We start from the raw sequence: 14,666 nt of genomic DNA on the forward strand, positions 1-14,666 counted from the left end.
ATCATCTTTTTTCATGCATTAGGACTCGAACTGAAACATTGGATCTTCCTAGGTCTCAAGAGTGCTGGCTTTCCAACTATAAACCATTGGCTTTCATGGTTCTCAGGACTTTGGATTCAGACTAGAACTACACCGAAGGCTCTCCTGTGTCCCCTGCTTGCCAACTCACCCTGCAGATCTTGGGACCTGCCTGCCACCATAATCATGTGAGCCAATTCATATATATATATATATATATATATATATATATATATATATCCTATTGGTTCTGTTTCCCTGGAAAACTGAAAGTAATACAAAAGGGGACGCAAGTTTTCAAATTAAAATGAAAAATTTCTCTCAAAAACAGTTTTGCTTGTATAATACATTCCGTCACAAAATATTTAGGCAAATTTAAAAAAACTAATGCTCGAGTCTTTCCACACATGGAAATGATCTGTCTTAGGAAATCAGATTTGTAAAGTTATTTAAACTAAAATGTTGATATACAAGAAAGTCTGTTACTGGTCATGTTTTCCTTCCATTTAAAAGGTAATTTTCTATCACATCTTGACATGATAGAATATATATCTAGTTTCATTACCTGGGTTCAGCTTGCTGGAATTCTGTTCCAAGCTCTTTGATCTTTGCTTCCTTTTTTGGCATCTTATTTTGAGCGTAGGTTCAGGCTCTGAATTCTTCATTTATCTGCAATGATCATCACCATAAACACACACTTGATAACATATAATTTCCTGAAAGCATTAAACAACATTACATATAAAGTAAATGGAACATTCTTTGCTTCTTTAATTCCCAGCCTTTCACTCATGATTATTTTCATGAAAATTTAAAACCACTGTGTGGGGACAGGGCTAGTGCTGGTGGTGGTAGCGGTAGAAATGAAGAAATATGCCCTCAACCCAAGGCAAACAACACTATTTTCACCGCTGGAAAAGAAAAATTATAAAAAATTTTTAAATGGGTGGGCCACATTTTCCTTCAAGTATCATGGACATTTTTATTGTTTACTGATGAAGATTAGATCTTAATAATTTATGCTGTTTTTTAATGTTATATACCATGTATTTAAGTTTAATCAATTGGAAAATGAAGGCTAAGGATAAGCTGTCAGTTCAACTTAAATATATTTAACCTTGAAAAGAGATCACACTTCTAGAACATTCAAATTGATGCATATTAACACAGATTATAATCATTCTATTTCATTCTTAATTTTCTAGCTTTCTAAAAGATGTGCACCACGAAATCAGACAGTAGAATGATATTTGCCATAACGGCATTCTCCTTGAGATGGCAAATCAAAACACTTGTATAAAATGTTATGAGATGGAATGTGAGAGGTAAAATCCAGTGTTAAGCCAGAGAGATCAGCTGAATGGTGGACATTCTTCTGCAGTGCCCTACCAAAACTCCTATCTCATTCAAGCCTCTAAGCAAGTCCAAACAAGCCTGCATACTTAGCATGAACACTTCTTAAGTTCAGCGAAGGAATGACATCTTATTTCACCTTTGCTGCAAGGTCACCTCAAGTCATTTTAGAAAGCTGGAGGCATATCCCAATAATGCTACTTCTATTTCTAAGAGTGAAAGATCATGTGGAACAATAAAAATTACATTAACTGTTAGTAAATATTCATTTTTAGAGTATGTTTGAACTTTAGAAATTATAAAAGGCATTCAGATCCAAGTCTGAAGAAAGAGTGGGTGAGCAGTACGGGGTCAAACCTGAAATACTACTTAATAATTGTTTTATCCATTCATACCAGAATCCCTGGAAAACGTGCCACAAGTGGCTGATCCAAATCTTCTCTAGTTTCATTAGATTTCAAACCCTCCCCAGAGCTTTCATGATCAATCAGTGATCTGATTTCCTACTTCACTGAGATGTCAGCTTGTTCAACTTCACTAGTATCCGTGTCATGATTTCTCTGAATCCACACTCCATTCTCCCTTCCTGAAATTAGCTTCTCCTCGTGGGCTTTTTGAGCATAGTGCCTACACAAGCACACTGTCCACAACTTCCTAATGTAAATGTTCCATTGCTACCTTTGCAGAGAGGCACACAATCTTTCTGCTTGTAATTTAAAATCAACCACACATAGAATCAGAATCACACAGGTCTGAAATATGTGAGTGGGAAGAGCCTTCTTAGAAGTCCACTAATCCTTATCCTCCACTTTTAGCGATGAAGAAGCTAAGATGCAAGGAGTGTGACTTACTTAAAGCCACAGCCAGGTAGTAGCATTGCTGAGATAAGATCATACTGCTTATCATTCTATAACTAACTTCTTTTCTTTTTTTTTTTTTGCTTTATATTGCTTCTTTAAATGACAGAACAAGAGAGGAATACAAATAGTCATTGGGAGAACATACATGGTTTCATTCTAAATGTTGGTGAAGAGAATAAAGCATCAAACAAACACTAAAATGACTTTGTTATTATTTTCAGTGCTCCTTTCCCCAAAATATATCCTTACAGAAAGCTTTGGCAGATAGATTGTCACAATTTGCTCCAGTCCTGTGTGACTGTTCACAGTGCCTAAAACTGAGTGGATTCTAAGATTCTCAAAGTGAGTGTTGAATGTGCTACTTAAAATAAGAACATTGGATATATAAAGGTCTATTAATCACAAAGCATGCATTTTTTTCACCAATATAAATGAAAGCTTCATGCAAACATGTGATGCTCAAGTTGTTAGAATCTATTCTAGTGACAGAAAAAGCAAAGGCATGTCTTCAGAAACCCTTAAGTAACCTCTGTGTTGCTCTGTGATGCTGGAGTGATAGAGGAAAAGTGATAATTTAATCTCCATGAAAACACAGTTTTGAAGAAATATGAAAGCACTTTAGTTTCTTGTCAGACAGATGAAAACTAGAGCTTTGAGCTTCTGCTTCAATCCTTCTCCCTTCTACCAATAGGAAAGAAATATTATACTAAAGATTCATAGGATGTAAAAAGAAAGGGCATGAAACTTGGGTAGAACCTAGTGTAACTGTAGCTATGCTTTCATGAAACAAGCAAAAGACAATCTAGGTATTTACAAAGCTGGCAATTGGGCTTCCTTGGTGGCGCAGTGGTTAGGAATCCGCCTGCCAATGCAGGGGACATGGGTTCGAGCCCTGGTTCAGGAGGATCCCACATGCTGCAGAGCAACTAGGCCTGTGCACCACAACTACTGAGCCTGCGCTCTAGAGCCGGTTGCGCCGCGACGAGAGAGGCCACTGCAATGAGAGGCCCACGCACGGCAATGAAGAGAGACCACCACAATGAGAGGCCCACGCACGGCAATGAAGAGTAGCCCCCCGCTCACCTCAACTAAAAAAAGAAAGCCCACGTGCAGCCACAAAGACCCAACGCAGCCATAAATAAATAAATAAATTACTTAATTAAAAAAAAGGCTGGCAATTGCTCAAAAGCATTTGTGTAAGATATTAACATTAAAAGAAAAGAACCTCAACTTTCACCAAATCTACATGAGCTAGGAATATCCTTTTTAAAACATGTAGTAGACAATCCGAAGAAGCTGAATGAGCTCACTCTAAGCAGAAAGGGTGGGGGGACTTGGTTTTTGTTGCTATCAAGAAGGCTGACTTTAGAGACCACAGAACATAGAACTGGATAGCCATCTCACAGATCTCCAAGGAACTACCCACTGTAAGCAAGTGAAAGCTAAGGAACGCAGTGCGGATGTATTGAGGTTGATTGCTTCTAACCATATCTAATCTAACTTCATTTCATTTGTCACTTTAATATAATATGGCTAGTGTTTTTCTTCAATATGTATTAAGGGTGATGAGGAAGGAACAGAAGATTACACAGTAAGTGTATTTTATTAGGAAAAAGAAATTTCGGAGGTTATGGTTTGGGTCCAGAAGTATAAAGTAGTTTGTAATTGAAACAGTATTTAAAAGGTTTTGCAAAAGAGAAAGAAGAGGATATGTGATTAAATTAAAACTGTTTTAATCTAACATTTAATGATCCTTATCATTTAAAAAATTCCAACTGCTGTTTTTATCTTCTTCAAATTGGACTAGTCCATACAAGAATTAGGAAAGGAGCCTCTTTATCTCTGAATTAGAAGGGACGCCAAGAAGAATCCAAACAAACAGGCCTTGCTAAATGACCCCCCATTTACTACAATTACCTTATTTTCCTTAATCTATCATATTCCTCCATGACTGTCCACTCTTCATCACACCTAGCATAAGATACACAAGTCTAACCATTTGCTCATGAAGGATCCCATGTCACATAAAACTTATACCAAATAAATTTGTACGCCTTTCTTCTGTTAATCTGTTTTTATCAGTTTCATTTTCAGACCTAGCCGGGGACCCTAAGAAGGTTGAAAAAATACTTTTGCCTTTCTTACAATACATAACATTGACCATTTTCTAGATGGAGTGGACTTGCTAATCATGTGGTCACCCTATGTTTAACTTCTGGTGGAAGTGCCGAACTGCTTTACACGGTGTCCGCACCATTTTACATTCCCACCAGCCAGTGTATGAGGGGTTCAGTTCCTGCACATCCTTATTACACTTCTTATTTTCCATTTTTAAAATTACAGCTGCCCTGGTAGACGTGAAGTGGCATCTCTTGTGATTTTGATGTTGATTTCCCTAATGACTAATGACGTTGAACATCTTCTCTTGCCCTCAGTGGCCATTTGCATGGAGAGAGCAATGGATTTGCAGCATGAGACCCCCCGCCTCCCCACCTCCCCTCCCCTTGCCCCTTGTGTGTGTGAACCCCTCCCAGCTCACATTGGCAAAGCCACGTAGCCTCTTTGGACCTCGATTTCCTGGCACAATGAGTAGTTACTGCATCTGTGTTCATCCAGGGAATGGAGACAGAAAAAAGACTTTGGCTTGGATCTCTGCATGGAGAAACAGCCACTGCCCCCCAGAGTGAAGGAAAAGAAACTCACAGAGGAATCCAGATGGCCAGCTGAGATCCAGAGCCCAGGGACTGGTCAGGTAATTCCGCGTGGGGGGGAGGTGGAAGCTCTCTTCACTTTCCACCCTCAACAAGGTGGGCAAGTTGTAGCAGAGCATGAAACCCTCCCTTCACTCCCTAGGAGTTGAAGGCAGCTTCGCTTTGTGAGATTTCCTGTGTTGACTGAAATGCAAAAAGGCAGCTGCCTGGCCAGAACTAAGCACCTCAGGGTCCTCACTGTCCTCCTCCCTTCTGCCCTGGAAATTCCCACCAGCTCTGCCCAAACAGCAGGGAATGGGTCAGAAAAGAGTCTGTGAGTCAGAGCCTGAGCCAAGGCTGGGACCAGCCGGACAGCAGGTGGTCTTGGGGGGCCCGGGCCTGTGCAGGTCCTCAGTGGGGGAGCAGAATGGAGGCAGGAAATCCTGAGGAGTTAGGGGCAGTCAGCAGGCCAGTTGTGCTGCCCTGGGGTCGTTGCAGAGCCCATGGATTTCTTTTAAGTGTTTCTTGGAAGGGTGGTTACACTGGGGAGTAGATCTGGGCATGGTGACTTTAGTTCTCCCTTGAAAAACTTCTGTATTTCTGGAGATATTTTTGCTTAAGAAATAACCAAGCAAGAATTACATTTGTCAATGGAAATAAAGAGTTAACAAAAACATCTTCACAGCCTCGACTGTTTTAGTCACCAAAAAGCTGCCGGTTACCCACGATCCTAGAGACAACTGTTTCTAAAGATCTTTCTTTGAACCTCTCTCCCGTGCTCTCTCCTCCGCTGCACCCCTCTGCAGGGAACAAGGTACTGGGTGGATACAAGCCCCAGTTTAACACTCCTCACCTCGGAGTGGCGGCATCACCTGTCATCTTCCTTTTCCTCTCTATGCTACGTGTGTCTCCTTGATGTGAACGTTATTTCTCTAGAGGAGCGTGTTCCTTTTCTCAACAGGAAAAAATAAGTCAAGGCACCCGCCAGGCAGGAGAAACCTGCGAGTCGCTGCGACTCCTTCGGACCCAGCACATCCCCACCCACCTAGGCGGTGTGGACACCACCTGCAGCAGCCCCGGAAAACCGCTTCGGAGGCGCTGGCTCCCTAACAGGTCCTTGGCAAAGAGCGGGAGGTGACGGGGCGCATGGAGTGCCTGCTCTTGGGACTCTGCCTTTTACCTGAGGAGGGAGCAATTCAAGTATTAATAACCTCAAGCATATGAAGGATACAAACTCGTCACATCGTTTGCAAGTGTACTTAAACTTCTTTCCTCTAAATAGTTTTGCGACTGTTGAACGGTAAAATTTCCCTTTTACTGTTCCTTCGCACACATCGTTGGCGGCAGGGACCCTACAAGGGGGACAGGTTGGTTCTCCCGAGCAGAGAGCAAAACACCGGAGGTTTCCTCTCAGACTTTCCCAAGCCCACCTCTCCCACCTCTCGGCACCTGGGACCAATTGAGGATGTTCCACCCCTCCCCTGGGCGGGGCCAACACCGAGGAACCCGGATTCCCAACCCCTCCTCTCCCCTTTCCCCTCCGCCCCGCCGCGCCCCACCTCCCGGGCTTCTCTGAGGAGACGCGGACGACAGGGGGCGGGGGTCGTTTACGCGGGGTCACGCAGGCGCCGCTTTACGGCAGGGGTGGGCGTGGGGCGCCGTCGAGTCCCGCCGGCCCCCGCGCAAAGCTCGGAGCGGAGCGGGTTTTTTCCGCTGGAGCGTGGCCTCAGCCAGGTGGGTCCCCTCAGACTCCTTCGTTTCCTTTCCCTGACGCGGGGCGACGCGGGGCCGGGTGCTGGGCTCCGTCCGGCAGCCTTTCTGATCCCGGGGACCCTCCCCGTCCTCTAGCGTCTGGGCAGCCTATGCCTGGCGTGCGACGTAGGCCAATGGTGGCTGCATCCTGGCCGGCTCGGGGGGAGGCGGGGACGGGCCGAGGGGGCGCCGCGTGGGCCCGGCCGGGGTCTGGCGTTTAGGCGAGGCTGGCTGAGCGTGGGCGCCGGAATTGTACCGCCGCCTGAGTTCTGTGCCCTGGCGCCAGTAGGGAGAGCGTCCAAGGAGAGCCCCTCGGGAAGCGGTTCTCTGTGGCCAGAGGGCGGGGCGGGCAGGAGGAGAGTGCGGGGCCGCCAACTCCTTCTCCCTTTCCTCGCCATTTACGTGGCCGCAGGAGGGTCGGCTTGGTTGAGTGGGATTGAGTGCGCTGCCGACAGGGACTGGGCTCCCCGGAATGTATCCCTAGAGAAGTAACATGTCCTTTCATGAATTTTTGACCTAAAAAACTGCTAGCGCCATTTTCACGTATGCATTTAACCACATGGAAGAATAAACCCCCAAATTTTCAGGGTCTCTCTGCAAGTGATGGGAATACTGGTGCTTTATGTTTTTATCTATTTACAGTTCTGTGCAAAACAGAAGGCCTTTTATTAATGAAAGAAGCAATGAAGCTTTTTAAAGAAATAATTTCAGGTTATCAAAGATAAAAGTTCATGGTAATAATACAAAATATGAATAAGGTGAGCAAGCTGTATGTGGACAAAAAACTCCAAAAGGAAAAAAAAGCACAAATTTTTTTTATGACACTGTTAAGGGTGCGTGTTCGTGCAAATGCTTGTTTCTTGTTACTGATAATTGGCAGAAGATTGGCCTTATTACCAAAATTTAAAAATTCGAAGAACTTCCGTAGAGATTTGATGGCATGAGAGGGCAATCGAAATTAAAGGGTCAGGGATTTTCATATAAAGGACTGTACTTTGTTTACAGTGGGATTATAACCATTTCATGGGTAAAGGGGATTTGAGACAAGTCACACTCAAGAGAGGTGAGGAAATGGCAGGTAATACAGGCCCCTCTGAAAGGGCAGGTCTTGGTTGGGAACTTATACTTTGTATGAAATTATACAGTAGTGTAGTTTTTGTTTGTATTTCCTTTATATGTGCGGCTGGGGAATCTTTTTGTGTATTTAAGAGCCTTTTGTGGCTCTTTTTCTGTGAACTAGTAATGTCCTTTTCTCTTGGTTGTTACTCTTAAACGATATCTAGAAGCTTGCTCTCTATGTTAGGAAGACTACTGATGTGAATTAAATATTTTTTTCCCGTTTATCAGTGCTTTTCTAACTTCGATTATGCTTTTTTCGTTAGCATGGTAAATTTTAGGTGTTCACATTTATCCTTTGTTTTTTTTAATGGATTTTTGGGTCAGACGTACAAAAGGCTTTTCCTGCTCCCGAGCTATAAAGGAATCTTGCCCATTATTTCTTCTAGTAGTTAGTTGTATGGTTCTGTGCATTGTACCTTTAATTCTTGGATGCCTGTACACTTCATCGTGGTGTATTGTGAGAGGTGTGGGACTATGAGCCTATTCTAGATGGGTATCACTTTGTCCCAAGGCTGTCTGTACTCATTGATTTGGGAGGCTGCCTCAGCGTATACTAAATTCTTGTATATCTTCAGGTCTGTTCTTGAACTTTGTGTTCTACTATATATTTTCACATGGTGGTATGACTAGTTCTCTCACAACATGGCTATTCATTGTCATAACGCTCTTGGATATCTCTGCCTGTTTGTTTTCCCTTATTAACAGTGGAAAATAACAAAGTGTTCAAAAAGCCTTTTGGATTTTCTTTGGGATTAGAATGGATTGCTTGATTAACTGATGAAGAATTGTTATGTTCTTGAGTCTAAGTCTGTTTATCCGAGAATGTAGTACATCTTTATTCTTGTTTAAGTCTACTTGTCTGTCCTACGGGAATTTTAAAGTTTTCCTCCCGTAGATTTTCATGTGTGTATTAACATTGCCCTAAGCATATAATCTTTCATCACTGATAATTTAAAATCCTGTAAACTTTGTTTCTAACTGGATATTTATTTATGGAATTGGCTTATAAAAGACATTGGTAAAGCACTTGATTGTCAGGACTTTTGTTAATTTTCTCGGTTTCAGTGAATGGTATATTTTCCATATTCTAATCAACCCTTCGAAAGGTTAGAACTTTGTGAAACGTACCCCTCCGAGTGCTGGATTTTTGAGCACTGGGTGGGTAAAGTCGGGGAAAAAGAAGTTAAAAATCAACGTCTCTGAAATGTTTTCCCTCTTACGCGCACTGTTGCAGAGTCAAGTGTCACTAATTTTCTAAAACACCTCGTTGTAGGGATACCGAAACCCTTGATTTCCCTTTTTTTTACACACTTCTAAGATTTCTAAACATTTTGCAAGTTAATGTTAAGTGGAAAGGATGCTGAGACCCTCCTATTTATTAAGCCAGTGACTAGGTCCTGACCCACACAAGCTCCCTACCCAAGGCTGTGAGCAAGGTGGTATAACTGTGCCCTTTTGACCAAAGTTAACACCCGGACATATAAAGAGGCCTGTCTGCTTGAGGTCCCAGGTGTCTTTCCAAACAGGAGGAACTTGAAATCAATAGGAAACAAGGAATTAGGGGCTCAGTTGATTATTATGGACAAGAAGTATTGATAACAGACTTTGATCCGGTGATTCCAGAAGAGGATGAATATCTCAATAAATGTATAATGAAAGGGTAGAGACATCCTTCCCAATACATAACAAGGTGGGCTTAAGAAACTCTAGAGATTAAGACCCAGACATTATTAACAGGGTCAGAACAAAACAACCGTAATATATTTGCATTACCCTTCCTTTGCATTGCCTAGTAAAAGGGATAAACATCTTCTCTGTTGAAACAAACGGTTACCAAATACTGATGATTTTCTTCTGGAAAGACTTCTTCCACTGATATTTTTTGTTCTTTTATGACGCAGAGACCCTACATTAGTGATTGGGTGGGTGAAGCTATAAAATGCTTTTAAAAAGGAAATGCTAGACTTGGCATTACCTAAAGATAGGGCTTTTTACACTGATTTAGAGCAATTTATATTTAATTTATATTTATAATTTATATTTAATTCCTGGCATTGTGTTAAACAGTGGTAAACAGAGTGACCCTCCACCAACACTGGTTCCTTTGGTGTCTCTGATACGGAATGTACCTCCTCTGGGCTGACCTGTGTGTAAAACCATCAGGCTGGCCTCTCTGTGACTGTAGACTGTACCTCAGCTAGCACTAGTAAGCAGGGGCTAGGACCACGTGTGGTGCATCTGCTGAGGTCTCTTGCCCTACTCCAGTGCTAAGGACACAAAAACGGATAGGGAATAGGTTCAGATCCACTGCTAGCTACCTGGATGAGGATCCTTTCGTTTTCTGGCCAGGAGACAGGCTAAGATGACCAAAGGAGATGAGGGAGGGGTGATGAGGAAGGACAGAATGGCATTTCTGGTGCAATACTGCCATCAAGAGGAACTCATTCCCACATGCCAAACACACTGCACTGAGACCCCACAGAGACGAGGCCCCGCAGGATGGAGGGCCAGACTTTGAGGCGCGCCCCTCTGAAGTGGCCAGGTTGATGAGCCATGTTGCTTTTGCCAGGTTGGGCAGGGGTTGGCATTTCGTTTTTCCCTGGGCCGAGGGCAGAGGGAGAGGGCCTGGGGAAGGGGAAGGGCAGGTTGCCACTCGTGGTGCAGTACTGCCATCCAGAGGAACGGGTCCGCCGATGCCGCGAACCCTGTACCCGTCCCTTCGTGGGGAGGAGTGACAAGGGATCGAAGTCGGGAACACTGGACAGTGGCCCCTGGAAGTCAAGAGCCCCGCCTGGGAAGGGGCGGGAAGCATGGCCCGAGGCCCGGCGGTGCCGTGGACGCTCCAGAGACGGGCAGTGGCACAAGGCGCACAGCCCGGCCGCCTGGCGTGTGGGGCTGCAGGAAGCGGAGTCCCGGTGGACCCTGGAGGCCGCCACTTCCGGGCGGGACTAGAGGAAGCTGCTCCGAAGGAGGCCAGGCGACGGTTCTGCGGGCATTTGGCCGCGTGTCCCTTCCCCTCGGAGCCAGAGCAGGTTCGGCCTGGGCGGGCCCAGGGCCCCGGAAGCCTCTCGCGGCCCAGCCAGAGACCACCGCGGGCCACGGGAGTTGTGCCGCCCTTGGCGGCAGCGGCCGAGGCGGGCCCAGTGACCTTTTGCTCTCCAGCTCAGAGACGACACGTGGAGCCTGGCTACCCAGTGCCGAGGGTGCCCGAGGCCCAGCGAGAGCTGGCAGTCGGAGTCCAGAAGGGGACGGCGCTCGCGGGACGCAGGAGCCACCGCAGGAGGAGACCTTCACCTGTGCCCAAGAGTCTAGTCGGTGGCTGCGGTGCCATCTCCCAGGGTCTCCGGGATTGTGGCCCAGGCCTGGCCTGGCCTGTCCCGAGGGCTCCCGGACCGGGTTCCCGGAGAGGAGAGGGCAGGACCCGAGAGGAGAGGAGCTGAGGTGAGCCCCGCCGAGTGGACCCCCGGGCCAGGCATTTGCAGCACGCTTCAGCTTTCTCCCCACGAGGCCCTGAGCCTCAGTTCAGCGACGAGAAGGCAAGGCCCCGGCTTGCACTGCGGCCTGGCCCTCCAGGCCTCGGCCCTGTGCTTGCACCTGCAGCCCAGCCAGGCAATCAAGGGGAAGAGGTCTGAAGAAGCTGCCTGAAGCTCTCCTCTGTTGGACTGAGAGAAACGCCTCCCCGCCTTGCCCTCTCCCCCATGACCGCCACTCATCCAGCTTGTCTGCCAAGGCCAGGAACGAGGTGCATACCCCTGGGCACACGGCGGTGCCTTCGAGTCCCCGGCCGACCCGATAGGCCGCTTGTGGAACGAGCTGTGCGGTGGCTCGTTCCTGCCCTTTGCCCAGCTCTTCCCTGCCCGGGTGGGGGTGCGTGGTGGGCTGGTTTGGGGGTCCGGTCCCGGGGCGGGGGAGGGTCGGGGTGCGGTGTGGAGGGCGGGCTTCCGACTGGGAGCAAGTCTCCAGGCTGGACCCCCCCCCCCTCCCTCCACACGTACCCCTCCTGGAAGGGTGCTGAAACCCGCCCCGCGCCCCTCTCCTTTTTGCGCCTGTGAGTGGCCCGACACGTTGTCAGGCGACCTAACCTGGGCAGAGCGCAGAGCAGAGCCTTTCCTTGGGGCCGGGTCCTGAGGGAGCTACGCGCTCTGACTGGTCGCCGGCCCCAGGTGCTCTCAGTGTGCCCCTCTGGCCGGGGCCAGCGGCTGCCTCTGCAGAACGTGGAGCCGCTTGTGAAAAATCCCAGGAGTCTTCCCCAAACGAGAGGACCCCCGGGTCGTCCACGGGGAAGGAGGGAGGCCCAGGAATAGGGCGTCCCCCGGCCGCAAAGCTCCTGTTCCCGAGGAAGACGGACCTGGAGCCCCTCGCTGCGGACGGTGCCGTCCCTCTGTGCGTACCGATCGTGGCCCACTTCCATCCCATCGCGAGTGGGTCCTGGATACCCTGTGTCCCAAGGCCCAGGAAGGGCCGGCCTCACGGGATCCGGCGGGCCCTGGGGCCCGGACTCTCTTTGAGGGAGCCAGAAGTAAACAAACCGAAACACAGCTGGAACTGTGAGAGAGTGGAACGTGCAGTGCCCCTGCATTACTCTTCCTGGTCTGCGTCTGGCAGCAAGCAGGAAGGAGGAAACGTTCTCCGGGCTGTCTGCAGGGTGCTGCCCCCGACAGGGGACCGGGCGGCCACCTCCTCCCCTTTCCCCGTGGTCCACGGTGGCTGGGCCCGGGGCCACCGCCGGGGCACCGGCAGCGGGTCCTGGGTCCCCGGTGGCCCTGAGACCCCAGGGACCCCACTGGCCGACCTCACTCCTGCAGGGAGGCCCAGGATCCAGGGCCCAGATGCCCTGGGGTGGAGCTTCAGCTCCTTGTTCCTGAACATGGCGGCTGCCGAGGCCCCGGCCCCGAGGGTGGGGAGCGCGGCGGGCCGGGCCTGGCAGCCAGGGGCTCCTCGGTGGGCGAGCCCGGCCCCGAACCCCACCGCGTGTCGCTTCCACACCTACTCTGGAGGCGTGCCCGGCGGCCAGGTTCGGCCCGGGAGTCCTCTGAGTGCTCCAAAGGCAGCCCTCCTCCCGTCACAGGCCTTCCCCAAGGTATATGCACAGGCAGGGGCTGGAGGCCGTGCTCAAAAAGCTTCCGCTTGATGGCACTGTTGCTCCAGAAATGCCCAGCACCTTCGCGAGCGCGGCCTCTCCCTCCGCCCTTTGCGGATCAAAAAAGGCCCAGGGACAAAGGCCCAGGGAGGCCCAAGAGCCATCCTAGCCTTCCGAGTGGGGTGGGCCCTGCTGGGGGGTTGGGGGAGGTGGTGTCTCTTCCTTTGGGGGCTTCTCCTTGGCAGTAGGAGCGCACGGGTAAAGGCATCCCAAGGAACCCTTGCATCGGTGGGTCCATCTCCACACCCCTCTGGGAGTGGTTTCGAGTCCACGTGGCCTGGGCCACACGTGTCCTGGCGACCGGGACCCTGTCATGTCTGCACACCTTAGGACGGGCACCCACCTGGTTCGTGTCGGGCAGAACCCTAGCTCTCTCAGGACATTGATTCCCAGCTAGAGGTGGCACAAGGGCCTGGGTTTCTCCTCTTCCTGCGTGGTTGCCTCTCTGCTGTTCTCATCCAGGTACGTGAACTGGCTTAAGGGCTCAGGAGCAGGCCCGAGAGGGTCTAGGCCACTATGGCAGCGGGAGGAACTGACGGGGTGCCAGGGAGCTGGGGCAGATTGCCCCTGCTCAGCTCCAGGGGTGTCAGGCAGTCACTCTGCCATGGAGTGCCCGGGGTAGGGGGTGCAGGGAGGTGGTTTGGAGTTGCCGGGACGGGGGTAGATCCGGTCCGCAAAGACAGATGACCTTGGGGAGGGCCGTCTGTTCAGCAGACCCTTCTGGGGAGCTCTCCACGGGAGTGTGTCTGTACTCTGGCCTCAAACCCCCCGGACTCGTTCCCTGCTCCACTCGTTCATTCGTAAACACGCAGGTACACGGACGTGTGCGTGGGCGCGCGTGCGTATCACGCGTGCGTCATATGTAAGCACGTGTACGTACGCTTATAGGGCGTGTACAAAAGGTCCCTTCTCTTGTACTTTTTTTCCCTGTAAGCGCCTCGGGGGCGCCGCCGTGGATAGAACTTTCTGCCAGTCAAAGCCAAAGCCCTCACCGTTGCTCGGTGGCCGCTCCCAAGTTGTCCCCGTGTGCGGAGGGAAGCACGCGTCCTTTCTGCCAGCGTATGTATGCTCCCGGGGTTGAATGCAGGTGAAGCCAACGGGCCGCAGAGGGCTGTGTGCATGTCGCCTGCTCCCTGATCCCACCAGGCTCACGTAGTGATAGGTAGTCTTCTGCCTTTTCGGCTGCTCTCACGGCACTATAGGCGTGCCGTGGCGTTGGCACGTCTGTGCGGAGTCGACGTCGTGTTCCGCTAGGTCCCCTCTGGTTCTTTTCGGACAGCTGCCCAGGGTAGGGTGCCCTTGTGTGTGCCCGGAGGCAGGAGCATAGGATGTCTCACGTGCCCCTCGTCTTTGGGCGCTGGGCTTCCGCCTTGTTCCTCCCTCTCCTCTCGTGTCTCCCACGGAACCGGCTCTGAGGCGCGGGCCACTGAGTCGTAGTTACCAGGGTGTGGGTGAGCGAGAGCAGGGGGTACGTTTTCCGGCGTCCGCGTCCACCCAGAGGAGAGGAGCAGGGTAAATCTCAAGTGGGCCACGTCCCAGAGCACGTGCCCTTATGCCCGGAAAGTCCATGCGGTGGACCTTTGTGCGGCCCGAGGGGAGACGAGTTGGTGCCCCTTTACCCACGCGTCGTAGGAGCTGCTGGCAAGTTGTGGAGGACGCACGCGGGCTTGCCAGGATGCCTGGGGGTGTCCCGCCGTAGTCCCACGGGTGCAGAGGCGAGGAGACACGCTCTGC

General features: G+C 49.8%; 1 long non-coding RNA gene across 2 annotated transcripts in view; it reads left to right on the plus strand.

The window, feature by feature from the left end:
* The first annotated feature begins 6,424 nt into the window (after positions 1-6,424).
* LOC308609240 overlaps positions 6,425-14,666 on the plus strand; it is a 29,626-nt gene continuing 21,384 nt past the window's right edge. The window contains exon 1 of one of the 2 annotated variants that reach the window (XR_014014292.1): positions 6,425-6,655. This is a non-coding gene — a long non-coding RNA (uncharacterized lncRNA). Of the gene's footprint in view, positions 6,656-12,402; positions 13,395-14,666 lie in introns of those variants that run through there. The other variant, XR_014014293.1, reaches the window with a different exon arrangement.

This window comes from Mesoplodon bidens (genome assembly GCF_964165515.1).
Source record: "Mesoplodon bidens genome assembly, chromosome: X".
Lineage (NCBI taxonomy): Eukaryota > Metazoa > Chordata > Mammalia > Artiodactyla > Ziphiidae > Mesoplodon > Mesoplodon bidens.